Source organism: Molossus molossus, unplaced genomic scaffold, assembly GCF_014108415.1.
Source record: "Molossus molossus isolate mMolMol1 unplaced genomic scaffold, mMolMol1.p scaffold_m16_p_1, whole genome shotgun sequence".
NCBI classification, from domain to species: domain Eukaryota; kingdom Metazoa; phylum Chordata; class Mammalia; order Chiroptera; family Molossidae; genus Molossus; species Molossus molossus.
The window spans coordinates 141,886,514-141,905,452 of NW_023425344.1; the positions used below are offsets into that span (position 1 = coordinate 141,886,514).

The 18,939-nt window shown below is 46.3% G+C and overlaps 1 pseudogene; it reads left to right on the top strand.

The window, feature by feature from the left end:
• The first annotated feature begins 464 nt into the window (after positions 1-464).
• Positions 465-18,696, top strand: LOC118642520 (annotated as a pseudogene).
• Positions 18,697-18,939: the final 243 nt, after the last annotated feature.

The window sequence follows — 18,939 nt, forward strand, 5'->3', positions numbered from 1 at the left end:
TCAGAAGCAAAATAAAATCGTGGGTGCTACCGACTGGCCATTATCTAAAGTTGCTAAGAACTCTTAAGGATTGTAAGGGTTTGTATTTACTTGTGCTGATTATTTTTGGACTTTCTCGCTCAAATACTTCCCTGAAAGTTAATAATGCTGATGCTGAGGCAGGTGTCAGTGAAGGCGACATTTACTGAGAACGTTCTATGTGCCAGGCACTCCCTCCTCTTGACCTTCATGAGGTCATGGTTGTCACCCACCATGACGCCAGCCAGGTTTAATTTGTCCTTTATCTGGTCACTTTGCTCTGATTCCTCTGAGGGGGCCCATCCTCCCAACTCTCATTCCTTGTGCTTCTGTGGGCGACACTACCCTAGGGCAGAGGTGTGACATGGGACTCAGGCCTGGCAAATCGGAGCATTTCCCTGGTCATGGTGTTTGTTCCAGGGTGGTCACCGACCCGTGGAGAACCCATGACGCTTGGGAACAAGATCTTACCTTTCCTTCGAGAATGTGCAACTGAGAAGATGTAAGACCGAGAGTTTCTGCCTCCGGCTGTGACAGCGAGAGGAGAGTCTCTCTGAGAGCCATGGGGAGGCGGTGCCTCCCCCGGGGAGCCCAGAGCTGAGTCTTTAGACAGAGACCAGGGCTTGGTGACATGTCGGCTAGCTTTTGCCTGAACCAGTTTGAACTGTTTGTTTGTTACTGGCAACTCAAAGTGTCTTAGCTGATACAAAGGCACATATCACTCATATTCCCCCTTTGCAGACAGGAAGGCTCTATTTATTAAGCAGGGAATGCTGACACTTTGAACTGGTGTCTACAGGGCACAACATGAGGTGTGGGGCTGAGCGAGGGGGCAGAAGGATGGACGATCATGTAGTCTCTGATGGCATGGCTAGGTGGATGGGGCCCTGCCCTGCAAGGCAGCCAACAGGAGAACTGTCATTTGTCTGGCCCCTTCTCATCTGGGTGGCGGGGAGTAGGTGAGTGGATTCCCCTCAGCAAAAGGTCCCGGGATGGTGTTCTAGCATTCAGACTCCATGTGTGCTATTGGGAGAATTTTGTCTGTGCCAGGGCCAGCATTTCCAGAGAAATCCCAAAGGATTTTCCCAGGGGACTGTCTATTGTGAGTCAACACAGCCTAGACTCTGGCTGGGGTGTGCAAGAGCCCAGGGCCCCTGGGGAGCTGACCCCTCCTCTGTCGGGGGCCCTGCTACCCCAAACTGCCTGACAGAGCACAGTTGCATCTGGTCAGGCCGTTGAAGAGCTGCAGTTTGCACACCGAAGTGATGGAAATTCATCGTCTCTTGTTTTTTCAATCTCTGTCTGTAAAGTAGATTTCTTCAGTGTCAGAAACTCCACTCACTTCAATCTTTGTTAAGGAAATGAACTGCTGGAGTTGGATGTCTGTTTCATCCAGAGTGCTTTAGCAGTCCCCAGATACTGGGGCCACTTTGATGTCGCGGGCTATTGGAAATTGAGCTGCTCTGGTCAGGGAAGTTTCCATTTCAAATGGTGCTTCAGTTTACAGGTTTTATTCACAAGGCACAACAGAGTTCCCATGGAGGGCGGAGGCGCCAGAACAGCCAACTCCCACCCAGCAGCAATACTATACTCCCTTGGCAATATCCCCCAGCTATCCTTGGGTTGAAAATGAAGCTAGTACGTGGCAGGGCCGAGGTCACCCAGCTAGTGAGGGCAGAGGACACCTAACACTCTGCACTCTAACCTGATGCCATCTCTAACCCAGGAGTCAGAAGACCATGGGCCGTGGGTTTCCTGGGTGTGGGTTGTGCCTGGGCTGTGCTTCGTGTCAGCAGTGCGACTTTGGGCAAGGTGTTTACCTTGACGGAGGTTCAGGTTCCCCCCCGAAGGGTGGAGAGACAGAGAGAGAGAGAGAGAGAGAGAGCGAGCGAGCGAGAGAAAATTTGACGTGGAGGTACGGAAAGAAGTTCAAGAGGGCTGGAGGACAGCCTTCAGGGGGCAGGGGCCAGATGGGGCGATGGCAGCAGGCAGGGTTGGCCTGCGGCCTTGTAAGCCATGCAGTACACTTTAGATTTCATCCTGCACTCCAGGGAGCCGCAGACGCCGGGAGAGAGAAAGGTGGGATTGGAATGGAGAACCCCACTCTCACGGCGCTGTGGGAACAGGTCAGGGCGGCCCGTGCTGAGTCCCACTGGTGCGTGCAGAGCAGCCAGGTTTCAGCCCTCCTTTCCCCGGGACAGGTGCCACACACCCTCTGTGACACTTCTGCTCTGTCAGAAGCACCTCAAACCAAGGCTGATTTTTCCTTGAGAGGGACTCTAGGGCCAGCTGTGATGACTTTCCTCCGCCTTATTCTCTTCACATTCCCAGGAGGTGGAGGTGTTATCTCCACTTTATAAATGGACAGACACAGAGACGTAATTGTAGGCCTAAAGCCACAGTGAGGGGCCAGCTGGGACTCCAACTGAGGTCTTCTGAACCTACACCCTCTGCTCTCCATCCCTTCCCCGGTGCCATCCATCCATCCATCCATCCATCCATCCTGCCCTCATGTGCCTCTGTCCTCAGACGTCAAACACAGAGCTACCATGTGCCCTAGATATGCCACTTCTGGGTGCATGTTCCAAAACACTGAAAGCAGGAACTCAAACAGGTACTTGTACACCAATGTCCACAGCTGATCATTTTCTATGGCCCGTGAATGATGCTATAAATAGCCAAACGGCCCTTGGCAGAAGAAAGTTTCCCCACCCCAGCATTTGTCACAGTAGCCAAAAGGCAGAAACAACCCAAACCCATCAAAAGATGAATAGATAAAGACAATGTGGTACATAGTGTCTTCACCCCTTATCCATCAGAGATACATTCTAAGTCCCCCGGTGGCTGCCTGAAACCGAGGAGAACACTGAACTTTATATATACTATGTTTTTTCATATACGTATATATGTATTTATGACAAAGTTTATTTGTAGATTAGGCACAGTAAGAGATTAATGAAAATAACTAAAAATAGAACAATTATAACAATATACTATAATAGAAGTTGGGAGGATGTGGTCTCTTTCTCTCTCTCAAAATGTCTTTTATTGTACTGTAATCACCTTTTTACTAAAAGGAAATACTTTATGGCTTCTCTTTGACATGTCTGAATTGCCAGCATCACTACCCTTGTGCTTTGGGGCCATTACTAAGTAAAATAAGGGTTCCTTGTACACAAGCACTGTGACACTGTGACAGTTGATCTGATAACTGAGATGGATAAGTGACTAAAGGGCGGGAGCATCTAGGGCTGGGGTGGGAAACCTTTTTTTCTGCGAAGGGCCATTTGGATATTTATAACATCATTTGAGGTCCATACAAAATTATCGATTTAAAAATTAGCTTGCTGTATTTGGTCAAATATTTGCCTGGCTGGTGTGGCTCAGTGGACTGAGCATTGTCCCATGGACTGAGAGGTCCCAGTTCGATTCCTGGTCAGGGCACATGCCTTGGTGTGGGCTCGATCCCCAGAAAGGGTCGTGCAGGAGGTAGCTGATTGATGTTTCTCTCTCACATCAATATTTCTCTCTCTCTCTCTCTAAAAAATTAATTTAAAAAAATCAATAAACAACATATATTTGGTCAAACATTTAATTAACTCATCCCTAATGTGATGGCTGGAATTGCTTCTCTTTGGTGAGGCGTGTGATGTTAGCTGGTGTTGATGATGTCACTACTCACAACTGCTTTTCTAGGTTTGCGTTGGTCAGTTTGGAGTGCAGTTGACTCTTTGCTATGGTAAATTTTGAAAAAACTGCTTGCAGCAGTAAGTTGTTCCGAACACAGATGCATATTTCAATGCATGTCTCCTCAGAGGGGGAAATTCATCACTGCTTAAGGAACATTTACAGGACTCAAGCAGTGGGAGGTGGTTGAACCTAGCTTTCAGTCCATCATCGCTTTGCAGCTGAACGATTTTGATTTCGTGTGGTAGGTCATCAGGCACATCAGCTGGTTCCACAGTGAAACAGTGTAGCCAAGACGTTCAATTCCATTTATTTACTTTTCATGTCCTTGAATCTTTCATTAAATGCCTCAATTAGTTTCACACATTCACCAGCATATTTAAGTGTCATAGAAGGCTTTTGTCCTTCCAGAGTGGGGAAATGCACCATGTTATTCCTTTCGAGTTGCACTTTCCACAGCCTTAATTTAGCGTTAGTTTGAAAGCAAGGAGCTGAGAAGCTGGTTGAGGCCCTGCAGCTTGATGTTCAGCTCTGAGAGGTACTTGGTAATGTCCACCATGAGCGCTGAATCACACAGCCACTTGCTGTCATTGAGTTCCCTGACAGGTTTTCCCTTCATCTCCATGAACTGCTTGACTTCATCCCACAGTTCGTAAAACCTCATGAGCACATTCCTGTGACTCAGCCACCGTATTTCATAGTGATAAACAAGATCACCGAACTCAGAGTCAAGCTCATTCAGTAACTCCTCAAACTGGTGGCTGTAAAACCCTCTGCTTTTGACAAAATTTATGCATGACACTACTGTTGACATCACATTGTTGAGCCGCAACGACTGTGCACAGAGGCTTTCTTGGTGTATGATATAGTGGCATAGAATTAAGCCACTTGGATCAAGACCAGACGATTTAGTTCTTTCTTGACAAATGCAATTAACCCTTTTGCAAGCCAACCATGGCTGGAGCTCCATCTGTAGTAAGGCCACTTAACTTTTTTTTTTTTTTTTTAATCCTCACCTGAGGATTTTTTTCCATTTATCCTCAGATAGAGTGGGAGGTGGGGGAGAGAAAGAGAGAGAAACATTGACGTGAGAGAGAAACATTGACGTGAGAGGGACATAATGACTGGTTGCCTCCTGCATGACTCCAACCAGGGCCAGGGATGAACCGCAACCGAGGTACGTGCCCTTGACTGGAATCAAACCCGAGACTCTTTGGTGCACCGGCCGAAGTTCTAACCGCTGAGCCAAACCGGCCAGGGCAGGTCACTTAACTTTTCATATGTTAGCTCAAGTTTTTTCATTAATAAAACAAGTCTCTCAAACAAGTCCTCTCCTTTGTAGTGCCAGGTATGGCTTCCAGTGGTAGCAATTCCTCTCACGTGTCAAACTCTGCAGTTATCCCACGAACAAAAATGGCCAGTTGGGCAGTATTTGTTATATCTGTTGTCTCGTCACAAGCCAGAGAGAAAAATTGGAAATCTCCTGCAGAATCTTTCAGTGTTTTTTCAATATCTTGTACTAAATCAGTAATCCGATCTGAGACAATTCTCTGCGACAAGGTAACACTCTGAAACAATTGTACTTTGTCTGGTGCTAACAGCTCCGCAGCAGTCACCACGCACTCTGTCCCAAACTCTCCCTCTACACTAGGCCGCAGCTTCTTTGTGATGAGCTTGCTCATTACGTAACTTGTCTGAATAACGTTGTCTCTGTCACAACGAGGCTTGTTGTGATTCCAAACTCTGCTGAAGAGCATTGATTTTATCCAGATGCCTTTGGCTTTGAGCTGTAATGACGCTCCAGATTGGTTTTTTCATCACTGCTAACGCATCACCACAAACTAGGCACACCGGCTTGCCTTCGACTTTAACGAATAAGTAATAATTCGTCTGTTTCTTTTGGAAAGATCGACACTCTACATCAACTTTCCTTTTTTAGTAGTCGCCATTTGTAGGATGTCGCACCACTCAAGTTTTAATAACTATCCAGTGTGTGTGTCGCCAACAACACGATTATTTTGCTTTGATCGCTGTACTAATCCTGCATCTTGGATTTGGGACATATCCAATGTTTGTATCATTGACTCTTGAGGTCTTTTCTGTGTACTGTAATTTCCTTAATCTTCATCTGAGATTCAGTTTTTGTGAGGATCATTGATCACGGACATGTTAATAAAGATTGGATTGGAGTTATTGTCCGTGTCGACAAAAAAGTTGACCACACTGTCGTCAGTCATCAGAGGCAAGGTCATCAAGTCCTGAGGAAACATCTCATTGCATCTCGTCGCATCGTCATCAGATTGCCACAGTTTCACCACAGCATGTTAACCCTTTCAAAACATGTACACCCCCTGCCTGCCTGGCACTGGCTGTCCTCTGAGTCACCACAATACAGGTAGACAGGCTGTGGGAAGCTGATGAGAAGCAGCTGTGGCTGTCCCATCATGTACTCGTATATGTCCTGTCTACCCCATAATGGACGTTCCTTGCTTGTCCATCAAAATTTATGTTATTATTATGATTCACTTAATATAAATTTATGTTGCCATGAAAAAGCTCCTAGATTTATTGAATTTCAAGTCCCATCTGCAGTTGCCTTGGCAGGGCCAGACCAAATGATTTCGAAGGCCTTATATGGCACGTCGGCCCAACAGTCCCCACCCCTGATTTAGAGCGTAGAGACCCCGGACAAAGGAGGATTGACGTCCCAGGAGAGATGAAGCTGGATGGCGCCAGAGTTTATCATGCCACTCGGAACGGTGCATAACTTAAAGCTTATAATTGTTTTTTCCGAAAATTTCCATTTAATACTTTCAGACTGAGGTTGGCAGTGGGTAATTAAAACTGTTGGAAGCAAAACCGTGTGTAAGGGGGGACTACTGTACACACGACGGAATACTGTTCATCCTTTAAAAGGAGGGACATTCTGATACGTACTAGAACATGGATGAACTGTGAAAACATTATGCTAAGTAAAATAAATAAGCATTAAAAGACAAATGTTCCATGTATGTGAAGTGCCTACAGTCGTCAAATACATACAGACAGAAAGCAGAATAGTAGTTACCAGGGCCTGGGGAGGGGGAATGGGTAGTGATTGTTTAATGTATACAGAGTTGCCGTATAGAAATAGTGATGATGGTTACACAGCACTATGAAGGTACTTAATGCAAATGAATTATATACTTAAAAATGGTTATAATGGTAAATTTATAAATTATGAGTATTTTACCACAAAATTTTAAAATAAAAAATATACTTTAGTGCACACTGCAGTATAGCTTTCTGTTCAGGAGAGGGTCTCCTGAATGGGGGCCGTGGGCTCCCCCAAGGTGAGACCATCATTTCTTGTTTTTATTTAGGTGTGTCCTGTGGCTTTCAATCACACCCCCAAATTTGCCAGGTGCTGAGACTTTCAATTGCACCCCGAAATTGCCATGTGAAGAGGTTGGGCCTCTACCTTGCAGCTGACGTGGCTAGGGTGACCAGCTTCATAGTTTGAGTATAAATAATGCCCCTTCGCCCTGGCCGGTTTGGCTCAGCCGTTAGAGCGTCAGCCTGCAGACCAGAGAGTCATGGACTCGCTTCTGGTGAGGGCATGTGCCTCAGCTGAGGTTCGGTCCCTGACCCTGGTCAGTGTCTTGCGGGAGGTAGCCAATTGATGTCTGTCTGTCTGTCTGTCTGTCTCTGTCTGCAAATGAATGGAAGAATATCCTCAGGGGAGGATTTTAAAGAAAAAGAGAGAAATGAAGGCAGGAAGGAAGGAAGGAAGGAAGGAAGGAAGGAAGGAAGGAAGGAAGGAAGGAAGGAAGGAAAAAAGAAAGAAAGAAAGAAAGAAAAAAAGAAAGAAAGAAAGAAGAAGAAAGAAGAAAAGAAAGAAGAAAGAAAGAGAAAGAAGAAAGAAAGAAGAAAGGAAGGAGAAGAAAGAAAAGAAGGAAGGAAGGAATGAAGGAAGGAAAAAGAAAGAAAGAAAGAAGAAAGAAGAGAAGAAAGAGAAAGAGGAAGAAGAAAGAAAGAAGAAAGGAAGGAAGGAGGAGGAAGGAAGGAAGGAAGGAAGGAGGAAGAAGGAAAAAAGAAAAAAAATAAAGAAGAAAGAAAGAAAGGAGGGAAGGAGGGAGGAAAGAAGAAAGAGGAAAGGAGGAAAGAAGAGAAAGAAAGAAGAAAGAAAGAGAGAAAAAAGAAGAAAGAAGAAAGAAAGAAGAAAGGAAGAAAAAAAGAAGGGAAGGAAGGGAGGGAGGGAGGGAGGGAGGGAGGGAGGAAGAAAACTTCCACTAATGGCCCAAAGAGCGGCCCACATACTCAGATTCCTCAGGATCCTCTTCTCTCTCAGGCCCCCTTTTCCCAACTTTACCAGGGCCAAGTCCAGTCTGTTCCCAGACCTGGAACAAAGTGGAGCCACTTGAGACCAGAAGATGCTTCATGTTTCTAGTGGCTGCAGCACCAATGGACTCTTGTCAAGTCAGGGACACCTGAAGCCTGGGGTGGGGGCTCAAGAAGGTGCCCTGCTGGCTGCAGTGGCCGGCACTGGAGGGTGGCACCTCTGGTCAGGTCTAAAATCCACCGCCTGGGCTGGACCAGGGACCTGGTGGCTGCCTCTGCACCAGCACACATTCCAGTTCAGAGTTTGGAAATTCTCGGAGGGTGAGCACAAGCAATCCCACGATCCCGTTAATTAATGCCCCACCTATCTAAGGGAGTTAGTTCTAAATGCAGATCAGTGAAGAAACTGTTGGTTGCAAGTTCAAACCCAACTGGTTTGAGGAAGGGGAAAAGTACTTTATTAGGTCTCATTAATGGCCAGTCGAGGGCTTGGCTACTGCCTGGTGGAACCAGAGATCATTGGAAATTATCGAGACGCTGTCTTTCTCTTCTTGGCTTGCGTGGTCTCTGGCTTTATTCTTCACATAGGTAGTTCCACGGAGTGTCAAGATGGAGACTTGTGGTTTCAGACTTATATTCTCTCAATTTAGCAATAGCAAGGAGGTTATACTCCTTGTTAGCTCTGGAAGAAAAGTCCCAGGGAAGCCTCTAATTGGTTTCACCAGGATCATCTGTGACTCCCTGAATTAATCACTGCAGTCCTTTAGAGGGGTATTCTGATCAGCTGGGCCCACGGCCTATTACCTAGGGAAGGTGGAATTGAATGATTGACAGGTCTATCAGGACCGCCAGGGGTGGAGAGCAGCATACCATAGGAAAAGTGGGTGCATTATTCGAGCAGGGAGACGGGAAGGCACAATGGGCCCCCAAAGACTTTGGGAACCAAAGTCCAGAACAAGCCCCAGATGGGCGAGCGCCCAGTGGGCTCTCCTTCAGACTCAGTCCGAGGTCTCCTTCCCCAGAGTGTGGGGCTCTTTCGGAAGAGCCGGCTCAGGCCAGGTTTGGGGTCCACAGCTGCCCAGACTCATAGCTCCCATTTCCCTTGCGACCTCTTCGATTTTGTTTCAGCACAGAAGACATGCTCCAGAGCCGGGGCCCACTTCTGTCTCAGTGCAACGAGCCCTGTTTCGGGGAACACTCCGCCTGGTCAGACTTGCAGGTTGGGCCCAGCCCTGGAGGTACTGAAAATGCTCAAAGAGGACTTGCTTCACCTGTTCACCCTTCTGACCATGTTCCCTCCCCACATCCACGCCCTTCCGCGTTGTAGATTTCTAGAAGAGTCAAGCATGGTGACAGGATTGTGGTCCCGACTGGCATGCCTTGGCAAGGGAATGCGTGGTTGAAGAGTGAATATGTGAATGAATGAGCGAGTGAGAGTGTGGGTTGACTGACAGACTATGCTAAACTTCAGAAGGCGATGAAAAAGTGAGACATTCTATTCCCAGCAGGGATTGGCAAAGGGGTGTCTGGCCAGCCCAAGTCTGGGAGCTATCATGTCCCAAGTCAATTTTTAGATTTAGAACAAAAATGCCCATCTCTCTCCCTCTGGTTCTCTCTGTCTCCCCTCTCAAAAGAACGCATCTGCGGGGACAGATGGCCCTGTGTCAGTGTCCCCGTGTGATATTGATGTGAGCGACGAGAGAAGGCGACGTGTCTCGTGGCTGTAAAAATAGATATGCATTAGGAATGCATGAAGTCAGACCCCTCCTCTGGCCACGCGGGCGTGCGATTCTAAACCCAGCACTCATGGGTTTGGTATCCAACCACCCGGCAAGGCAGAGCAGTGGTCTGGAACTTGACATTTAAAGGGTTTGAAAGAAATAGAAAGAGGCAGGGAGAGTTCTTTTTTAAAGTCAGTCTGGCTCTTTCTGAATGGGACATGCCAGGGAAACGGGAGATCGAATTCACGGCATTTTTGAACCATAGCATCTGAGAGATGGAGGGGCTGGAGGAGCTGTTCTTTTGGGTCTCCCTCCCCAAGCAGGGATTGCTTTCATGACACTTCTGAGATTGTCTAGTTTCTGCTTGAATACCTTGAGTGATGGGGCACTCTCTACCTCGAGGGGCAGTGTTTCATTTTGGGGAAGCTACCGCAAAGTGCTTTTAAGGATATTGAGTTGATATCTGTCTGTAATGCCCCGTCACCGACCCTGGGGTTCAGGTTAGTTTGGTAGTCTTGAAATTTATATCCACTGGTATTTCTTGGGTCCCTGTGATCGGCTCAGCCCTGCATAAGGAGCTGTGAAGGCTCAAAGAGAAGGCATCGTTCCCAAAGCCAGCCAGCACAGTCTGGGGGGATGATGAACCTGTGTGCACTAATGAGAGCGTGTGCGGGAACAGGGTATTATTAAATCTGACATTGTGTGATACTCCCCGTTTCCTTCCCAGTCAAAATCAGTGACAATTTTTGCCACCCCCATGTTGGTTAGTGGTACCTACCTTTGAGCAGTCTCTCCGGTTCGGGGGCTCGGAATGACCTTGGCTTATTCTGGCTTGCTCCCTCCCGCCTGGCCCCTCACGAAGTCCTGCAGGAGGATGGTGGCTCCAAGTGCCTCCTGCTGCCCTCCATCCCCTCTCTGCTCACACTGTTGTCACCATCTTCAGCTTGGGATTCCAGAGTCCCCTCCAGTTCGGCCTATATCACTCCCCACGGACTCTGCCTCCTACTCACAGTTCCTCCACGCGCCCAGCCCTGGCTGCATGGTTAGTCAACACCTGTCTCAGATGCCTTCCGCCCTCCCCTTTCTGCCTTTGCGCCTGCCATTCTCCCTCCTCTCTTTCTTTCTATTCAAATCCCATCACTTCTTCGAGGTCTGGTAGAAACTTGCCTTCTCTGTGGTCCCTGCATCTGAGAATAAACAGGTGACACATTTCTCGACAATTGCAGTTTTCTCTCTTGCAAAACTGCCAGCTACCCCTGGAGCCCCCTCTTGGCGTTTAGGGCTCACGGCCCCACGTGATGGAAAAACAATAATGGGCTTGGGCTCATAAGACCTGGCCTTGACTCATGAGTCTGCTGCTTGCTAGCTATGCTCTTAGGCAAGTCACTGAGTCACACTGGCCCTCAGTTTCCACTGGGGGAGTAATCCCACCCATTCCCCCTGGGTAGCTGATTAATTAAGACAGTGAAATATGGTATGTCTTTGCCAAATTGAATAGCCTTACAGCTACTGGTTATTATTATGGTCATGTCTTCTTTAAAAGAGGAGGAAGTTGGGCTTGAACCCTTTTCATACCATTAGAATTTATATCAGCTAGTATCTATTGGGTACCTGCTGTTTGTCTAGCCCTGTGCAAACTTAGGGGGTTAAAAGTGAAGGCATGGTTTCCAGCCAATGAGCTCACTCTCCGGGGAGATAATGTACACATGTGGGGTAATGAGGCAGTGGGACTGGACAGGGTGTTATTAAATTTGTTGTTGTGTGAGCCTGCCTAAAACAGGGTAGGGGTTCTGAGAAGGGGGCTGGGAGGGCTAGAAGGACAGGAAGGCTTCCTGGTTAGCCCTGGGCAGGGGCAGAGGAAGCAGGGGGGTTTTCTCTAGGCAGGGCAGGATGAGAGAGGGACGCCTCTTCAGTCAGGAGCTGTGCTGGGTGCTCACTGGCACCTCCCCACAGTAGGGGGAGGCTGTTCGGAAGCTGGAAGGCTGCTCTTAGATAGAGAAACTGCAGATGAGAAACTGCAGCTGGGGCGCTACTTGGTTAGGAGTGGGGAGCAGGTTCTCGAGGCGCTAGCTGCATTTGACATGTGAGAAGAGCTACATTTTGGATCCAGCATTCTCTGCTTTGACTTCCTCTAGCTTCCTAGAGAGGGGGATTCGTGAGCATGACTCCCCCTGATGTATACCAGGCATGAATGGGCAGGGGAGGCCCCAGAGCATCTCTGGGGAAAGGGCTCAGGGGTGGTGCTGGTCTGAGTGGCACAGCCGGCGTGTTGCACTCACAGGCAGATAAGATGTGAATTTGGAGAGGGGCTGATGGAGATGATGCAGGGACTGAACCCTGTGTGCTATATCTTGGTGGGACCTCTGATTTTACAATCTCTTGGGCTTGCTGTTATCAGCTCCATCCATTTTTCTGGTCGAGTAATTCATGTACCTGCTGTTATTGCCACAGTGCCATCGTTTTTCTAGTTCCTGGTGAAGGTAAAGATATGTTATCAGGAGTCCTTTCAGAAAGCGCCTGTCTCTTGTTTAATCTTTATAGCCCCGCATCTCAAGCAACCTAGATCCACAGCCTGTTAAGGGGATGGGGTTCTACAGACTGCCCAGCTCACTGGGAGAGCAGGTGATAGTTAGCAAAAGCTGGGGTGATGCTCACAGTCTCCTTTGTTCTTTTATATGTCCAGCGCTGAGCAAAGAAGTCACCATACACTACATGGCCTTTGGATATTGAAAATGCAAAGAGAAAGTGTCTGGAAGAACAATAGAGGAGTTACATATAGCCCAGGTTGTGCAGGGGGAGATTGCGTGGTCTAATTCCACCCGAAGATGCCATAGTTCCCCATACAAGAAATGGTTATCTGACGCCTGGGGGAGGGAGCCTGGTATCTGAGTGTCCCTTGTACATTAACCTCATTTGACTGGATGCTAACTCAGAGTTTGTGGGCAGGACATATGCACACATTTTAGCTAAGCTCCATGGATGGTACAAGACAATGCCAGCTGTCAGCAGCTCTAGCCTCCTTGGGGACAAAACCAGGTAAGAACAAAGCAACTGGGGAACAATAAAGGCTCAGTCTAAGAGACAACAGCTCTCAGGAAGCCTCTGTCCTTCTGGTAATCGGGGCGTCTTCCCTCTTCCTCTGCAATCCACACTTGGCTGGCACTTCTTTTATTGCACAGAATTAGAATTATACTTTCGTTTAGTAAGTTCTTTTTTGTTTTGTTTTTTTTTTAAATATGTTTTTATTGATTTCAGAGAGAGGAAGGGAAAGGGAGAGAGGGTAGAAACATTGATGAGGGAAACATTGATTGGCTGCCTCCTGCACGCCCCCTTCTGGGGATTGAACCTGGGCATGTGCCCTGACCAGAAATTGAACCAGGGACCTCCTGGTGCAAAGGTCCATCCATGCTCAACCACTGAGCCACACCAGCCAGGCTAGTAAATTCTTTTTTTTTTAATTCTCACCCGAGGATATTTTTTCCATTGATTTTTTTAGATAGAGTGGGAGGGAGGGAGAGAGAGAGAGACACTGATGTGAAAGAGACACATTGATTGATTGTCTCTTGCACAACCCTGACTAGGCTGGAGATTGAAACTGCAACCAAGGTACATGCCCTTGACCAGGAATCGAAGACTCAACTCTTTGGTCCGCAAACCAACACTCTAACTGCTGAGCCTACCTGGCCAAGGCGGATTAGCAGATTTCTTTGTATGTCTGTTTCTCTCATTAGTCCAGGGGTCAGCACACTACAGCTCATGTAGTTTTTACAAAAAGTGGTTTATTGGAACATGGCCACACGTTTATTTGTGCCTTGTCTTTGGCTGCTTTTGTGCTAAAAGAGCAGAGTCCATTCTTGCAATAGAGATGGTCTGCAAAACCAAAAATATGTACTATTTGGTCCTTTACAGAAAAAGGGTGCCATGTCCATGAGTTCTCTCTCTCTTTCTTGCTCAGTCCCTTCACACTCCATCCCCCACCACCCTCAGCTGTCGGTCTGCTCTCTATCTATGAGTCTGTCTCTTGCTTGTTAGTTCAGTTTGTTCATTAAATTCTACATATAAGTGAAGTAATATGGTACTTATCTTTTTCTGACTAGCTTATTTCACTTAACATAATGTTCTCCAGGTCCATCTATGTTGTCACAAAGAGTAACATTTTTTTTCCCCTTTTTATGGCAGAGTAGTATTCTATTGTGTAAATGTACAACATCTTTTTTATCCACTCATCTACTGATGGATGCTTGGGCTGTTTTCAGATCTTGCCTATTGCAAATAAAGCTGCAATGAACATAGGGGTACATATATTTTTTCGAATTAGTGTTTCAAGTTTCTTTGGATAAATTCCCAGAAGAGGAATCACTGGGTCATAAGACAGTTTCATTTTTTGAGGTAACCCCATACTGCTTTCCACAGAGGCTGTACCAGTCTGCATCCCACCAACAGTGCATGAGGGTTCCCCTTTCTCCACATCCTCACCAACACTTGTTTGTTGATTTATTTATGATAGCCATTCTGATAGGTGTAAAGAGATATCTCATTGTGGTTTTAATTTACATTTCTCTGATGATTGGTGATGCTGAACATTCTTTCATATTTCTATTGGCCATCTGTATGTCCTCAGATTGTGGTGCTGGAGGGGGTGGGTGGAGGTGGAAGAGGACATAGAGGCAATAAAAGGTGATGGAAAAAATAAAATTAGAAAACTAAAAAAGAAAATATGCCAACTACTGGTTAGACAATAGGCTGCTGGAGGGCAGGGACTGGCCCTTATTCATATTTCAACCCTTAGGCACAGTGCTTTGCACATTAATGATTAATTAAAGGAAGCAGTGTCGAAGCAGGAGAAAATGAAGAGCATCAGGGGAAATAGATCAATCACTTAAAAGCAAAGCTGTTTTCAAGGACTTTAAAAGCCTTCATTTACATATTCAGAGTTGATAAGCTAATTGCACAATAATATTGTCCTAACTTCAAGCAGCCCCTCAGGTCTCATAAGATAACACCTTATTAACCTAGTTTAAGGAAACCTGAAGTTTGTTAACAATAATAAAGTTCAATTTCTATAGTCCAGACTCATTCTCTCCCCACTACTTCAATCACTCTTTAGTCTAAATTAGACATTCGCTAGACAGTTCCTTGGAACTGAAAATGGCTATGAAAATATCCAGCAGAGCATTTCTCAAACTGTGGTGGCTGGTGAGTTGAGCACCATTTTCTCCATCATACACTAAAGACCTGGTACTCAGGGCCTCCAAGTTTCCCTGGGGCTAAGAAAATGATTGCAACATGGCAATTTAAAAAAACAAAAAAAAAAGTTGCCTCCAAAATTAACTTTCCTTGCAACTAAGTCAAACCAATATGAAAAAATGTTTAATTAATAGTCTACAAAGCAAATGACATCATGCCATCTTTGTCTCAACTCCTAGAGTTATTTATAAGTTATGTTAAATGGGAGAGGAGAGTGCATTTTATGTTTGGCATGATGTAGGGGTGGGGCCGCCAGATGTGGGAATGGGTGCAGGGGAGAATGCACATTTTGTGGGGTTCAAAGTTCATGTAATTTTAGGGACTCTCTTTAGGAATAAAAATACAATATTGTCTTACTTCTACAAACATAAACATATGAGCAGGTTTTGTTAGGTCACTTCCCAAGCCTTTGAATGACCTGCAGGTGAGGGCCACTGAAGGTTCTCAAAAAAAAAAAAAAAAAAAAAATCCTTTTCTCAAAAATGGTATGTATCACCTTGGCAATTTTGGCTCAGTGGTTAGAGAGTCAGCCCGTGGACCAGAGAGTCCTGGGTTCAGTTCCCACTAAGGGCACCTACCTCGGTTGCAGTTTGTCCCCGGCCCCGGTTGGGGTCATGTGGGTGCAGCCAGTCAATGTATCTCTCTCACATAGATGTTTCTCTCTCTCTCTCTTCCTCTCTCTCCCTCTCGCTCTATCTGAAGATGAATGCAAAAATGTCCTCGGGTGAGGATAAAAAAAAAAAAAGGTATGTGTGACACAAATAATGGGTTGTTAGAACAATGTAGCCATTGTGGTTAGCCTAGGCTTGGAGATTCACAATTCCCAGGAACTCTTTAAAAGTTCTGAGAAATCCTATAGTTCAGAACATTAACGTTACTAGATCCAGAGTTTCTAAAGCTGATTTTTACTGTTGAGACTCTCTCGGCAAATATTTTTGTTTTGAACCACTGAGAAGTAGCCGGGGAAGGCTGATTTGGTCGTCCCAGTAACCCCTCCTTGAGCTGCAGACAGCAAGTCAGAAAGGTGCTTTTCTGGCAGCTCCTGGTCAGGAGGAGAGGGGTCAGTTTAGAGGATAGGGTCAGACCTACTCATAGGGATTTATAATGTAGTAAAATCCTTTCCTTAAAAAAGAAAAGCAAATAAGGGGAGATCCAAGATGACAGTGGATTAGGTGGAAGCTACACTAATCTTCCAGGACCTGGTAGGAAGTGTGGAGGCATGAGAGGGCTGGCCGGGCTCCCAAGGGCGGCAGCTGAAGTTCTGGAGAGATATCTCAGCTGCAGAGGGTTCCCCCTGAGAAGTCTGGGGTCTAAGTCCCAAGCCAAGCTCTCCAGCTTAGAACACCAGAGCTGGGAAAGGTGCCCACATAACATCTGGCTGTGAAAAGCAGCAGGGTCTCAGTCTGCCAAGAAGAGATGGCTAGAGACATAACCACCCTCTTTAAAGGACCACTATACATAATGTTGTTTGCAGCCACTCACCCTGGGCTATAGTGGAGGGAGGGTAGAGCAGATTGGAGCCATGAGAGGAGAGTCTGGGGTTTGTGGCTCTGGGGAGAGAGCTGAAGAGTCAGCTTCCAGGATTCCTGTGCTAAGTCGCTCTGCATACTACAGAGCCATCTTTCTTGGGCAGAGAAAGTGGCATGAGCCTGAGGGGAAGTAATAGCCCCACCCACTGAAATCCCTCTTGCCCCACCCTGTGGAGCTTATGTCCTGCTGAGGAGTACAGTCAGAGGCTCTTTCAGGGACTAAGGCTAACAGGCAACCTGCAGGCAGAGGCAGATATCTGGGTGCTTTGAGACTTTTGCTAACCTGCCTTCAGATCTGGTGCTGGTAAAAGCCAACCTTGGTGTGTAGCTTGGTCCTCTCTGCATGTACCTAGGCCCAGCAGAGGGAGCCACAAGCTATTTGTCACTGATAACTCCAGGCAGGTTGCCCAGGGCCAGTTATAGGCAGCGTCTGATATTGGCCAGCACCAGAGTCCCTCTGAAGAGGCCCCAGAACAAATACACCCAGTGGCCAGATTTAGACGACAGAACAAGATCCAATCAGCTTCAGAAGCAGTGTATCACAGGGAGAACATAACAGGCACTGTAAGCTGCTGAAGTGAATTCTGCTTCATGTGATCAGTTCCTGCAGAACAGCTTACATGCTGTGTTGGAGGTTGAGCCTCACTGTCAGCCAGTTTAAGAGTTGATCCCATGCACAAACAGGTCAGTAGCAATTAAGACTCAATCGCAACAGGAGGGCTCACATAACACCCACAAGAGACATTCTTAAAGCACCCAGCTCAGGTGATCAAGGTGGCTGCACCACTGCATCCCACAGGACACCTATAATATAAGGCCACCCTACCAAGACTGAGAGTCATAGTGGATCTACCTAATACATAGAAACAAACACAAAGAGGCAGCCCAAATGGGGAGACAAAGAAACAGGTCCCAAATGAAAGAACAAGAGAATTCTCCAGAAGAAGAGCTAAATGAAATGGAGGCAAGCAATTTATCAGATATAGAGTTCAAAGTAATGATTATAAGGGTGCTCAACAGTATGAAAACATACATAGAAACCATAAAAAAGGACCAATCAGAAATGAAGAACACAATATCAGAAATAAAGAATACATGGGAAGAAATAAATAGTAGCTTAAATGAAGCAGAGGATTGAATCAGCAATTTGGAGACGAGGTAGAAAAAACTCACCCAATTAGAGTAGCAAATAGAAAGAAAAATTTTAGAAAGTGAGGATAGTTTAAAGGACCTTTGGGAAAATATGAAGCATAACAACATCCACATTATAGGGATACCAGAAGAAGAGAGAGCAAGGCATTGAGAATCATTTGAAGAAATAATGACTGAAAATTTTTCTAACCCAGTGAACGAAAAAGAAACACTAATCCAGAAAGTGTAGAGTATACCTAACAAGATGGACCCAAAGAGGCCCACACCAATACACATCATAAGTAAAATGACAAAGGTTAAAGACAGAGAATTAATCTTAAAAGCCACAAGAGAAAGGCAGTTAGTTACCTACAAGGGAGCTCACATAAGACTGTCAGCTGATTTCTCAACAGAAAAATTTCAGGCCAGAGGGATTGGCATGAAATATTCAAAGTGATAAAAAGCAAAGACCTACAACCAAGGCTACTTTACCCAGCAAGGCTATCATTTAAAATTGAAGGAAAAATAAAGAGCCTCCCAGACAAGAAAAAACTAAAGGAGTTAGTTATTGGCTGCCGCCGCTGCTGCCACCATCATGTCAGCCCCTCGGGTCTCAGTGAGGCTGGGTGATGCTCCAGAATTGGAGACAAGCCAATATGGGAACAGATTAGATCCAGCTTCATTCAACATTACTACCAGTTATTTGATAATGACAGAACCCAACTAGGTACAATTTACGTTGACACGTCATGCCTTACATGGGAAGGACAGCAGTTCCAGGGGAAAGCTGCCATTGTTGAGAAGTTGTTTCCCACCACCCACTCTTGCAGAGCCTTCCATTCCAGAAAATTCAGCACAGCATCATGGCATAGGACCATCAGCCCATGCCAGATAGCTGCATCATCAGCATGGTTGTGGGCCAGCTTAAGGCTGATGAAGACCCCATCATGAGGTTCCACCAGATGTTCCTATTAAAGAACATCAACAATGCTTGGGTTTGCATCAACGACATGTTCAGGCTTGCCCTGCACAACTTTGGCTGACCTCCTCCTAGCCAGGCACGCATGTTGTTTCCTTCTCCCTCCTCTTCCCGATACTATTCACACTCCTCCAGATGCTCCAAATATCATACACAAATGAGCAGGGCCATGGTAGGAGTGGGTGCAGTGCACTGCTGCTGTCTAGGTATTGTGCATGATGTTTGGATGCTAGGCTAGTTACATCTGGCAGGAGAAGTTTGTGTTGTACTAGCACATGCCTTGGAAAGATTTAAGTAATGCAAAAGT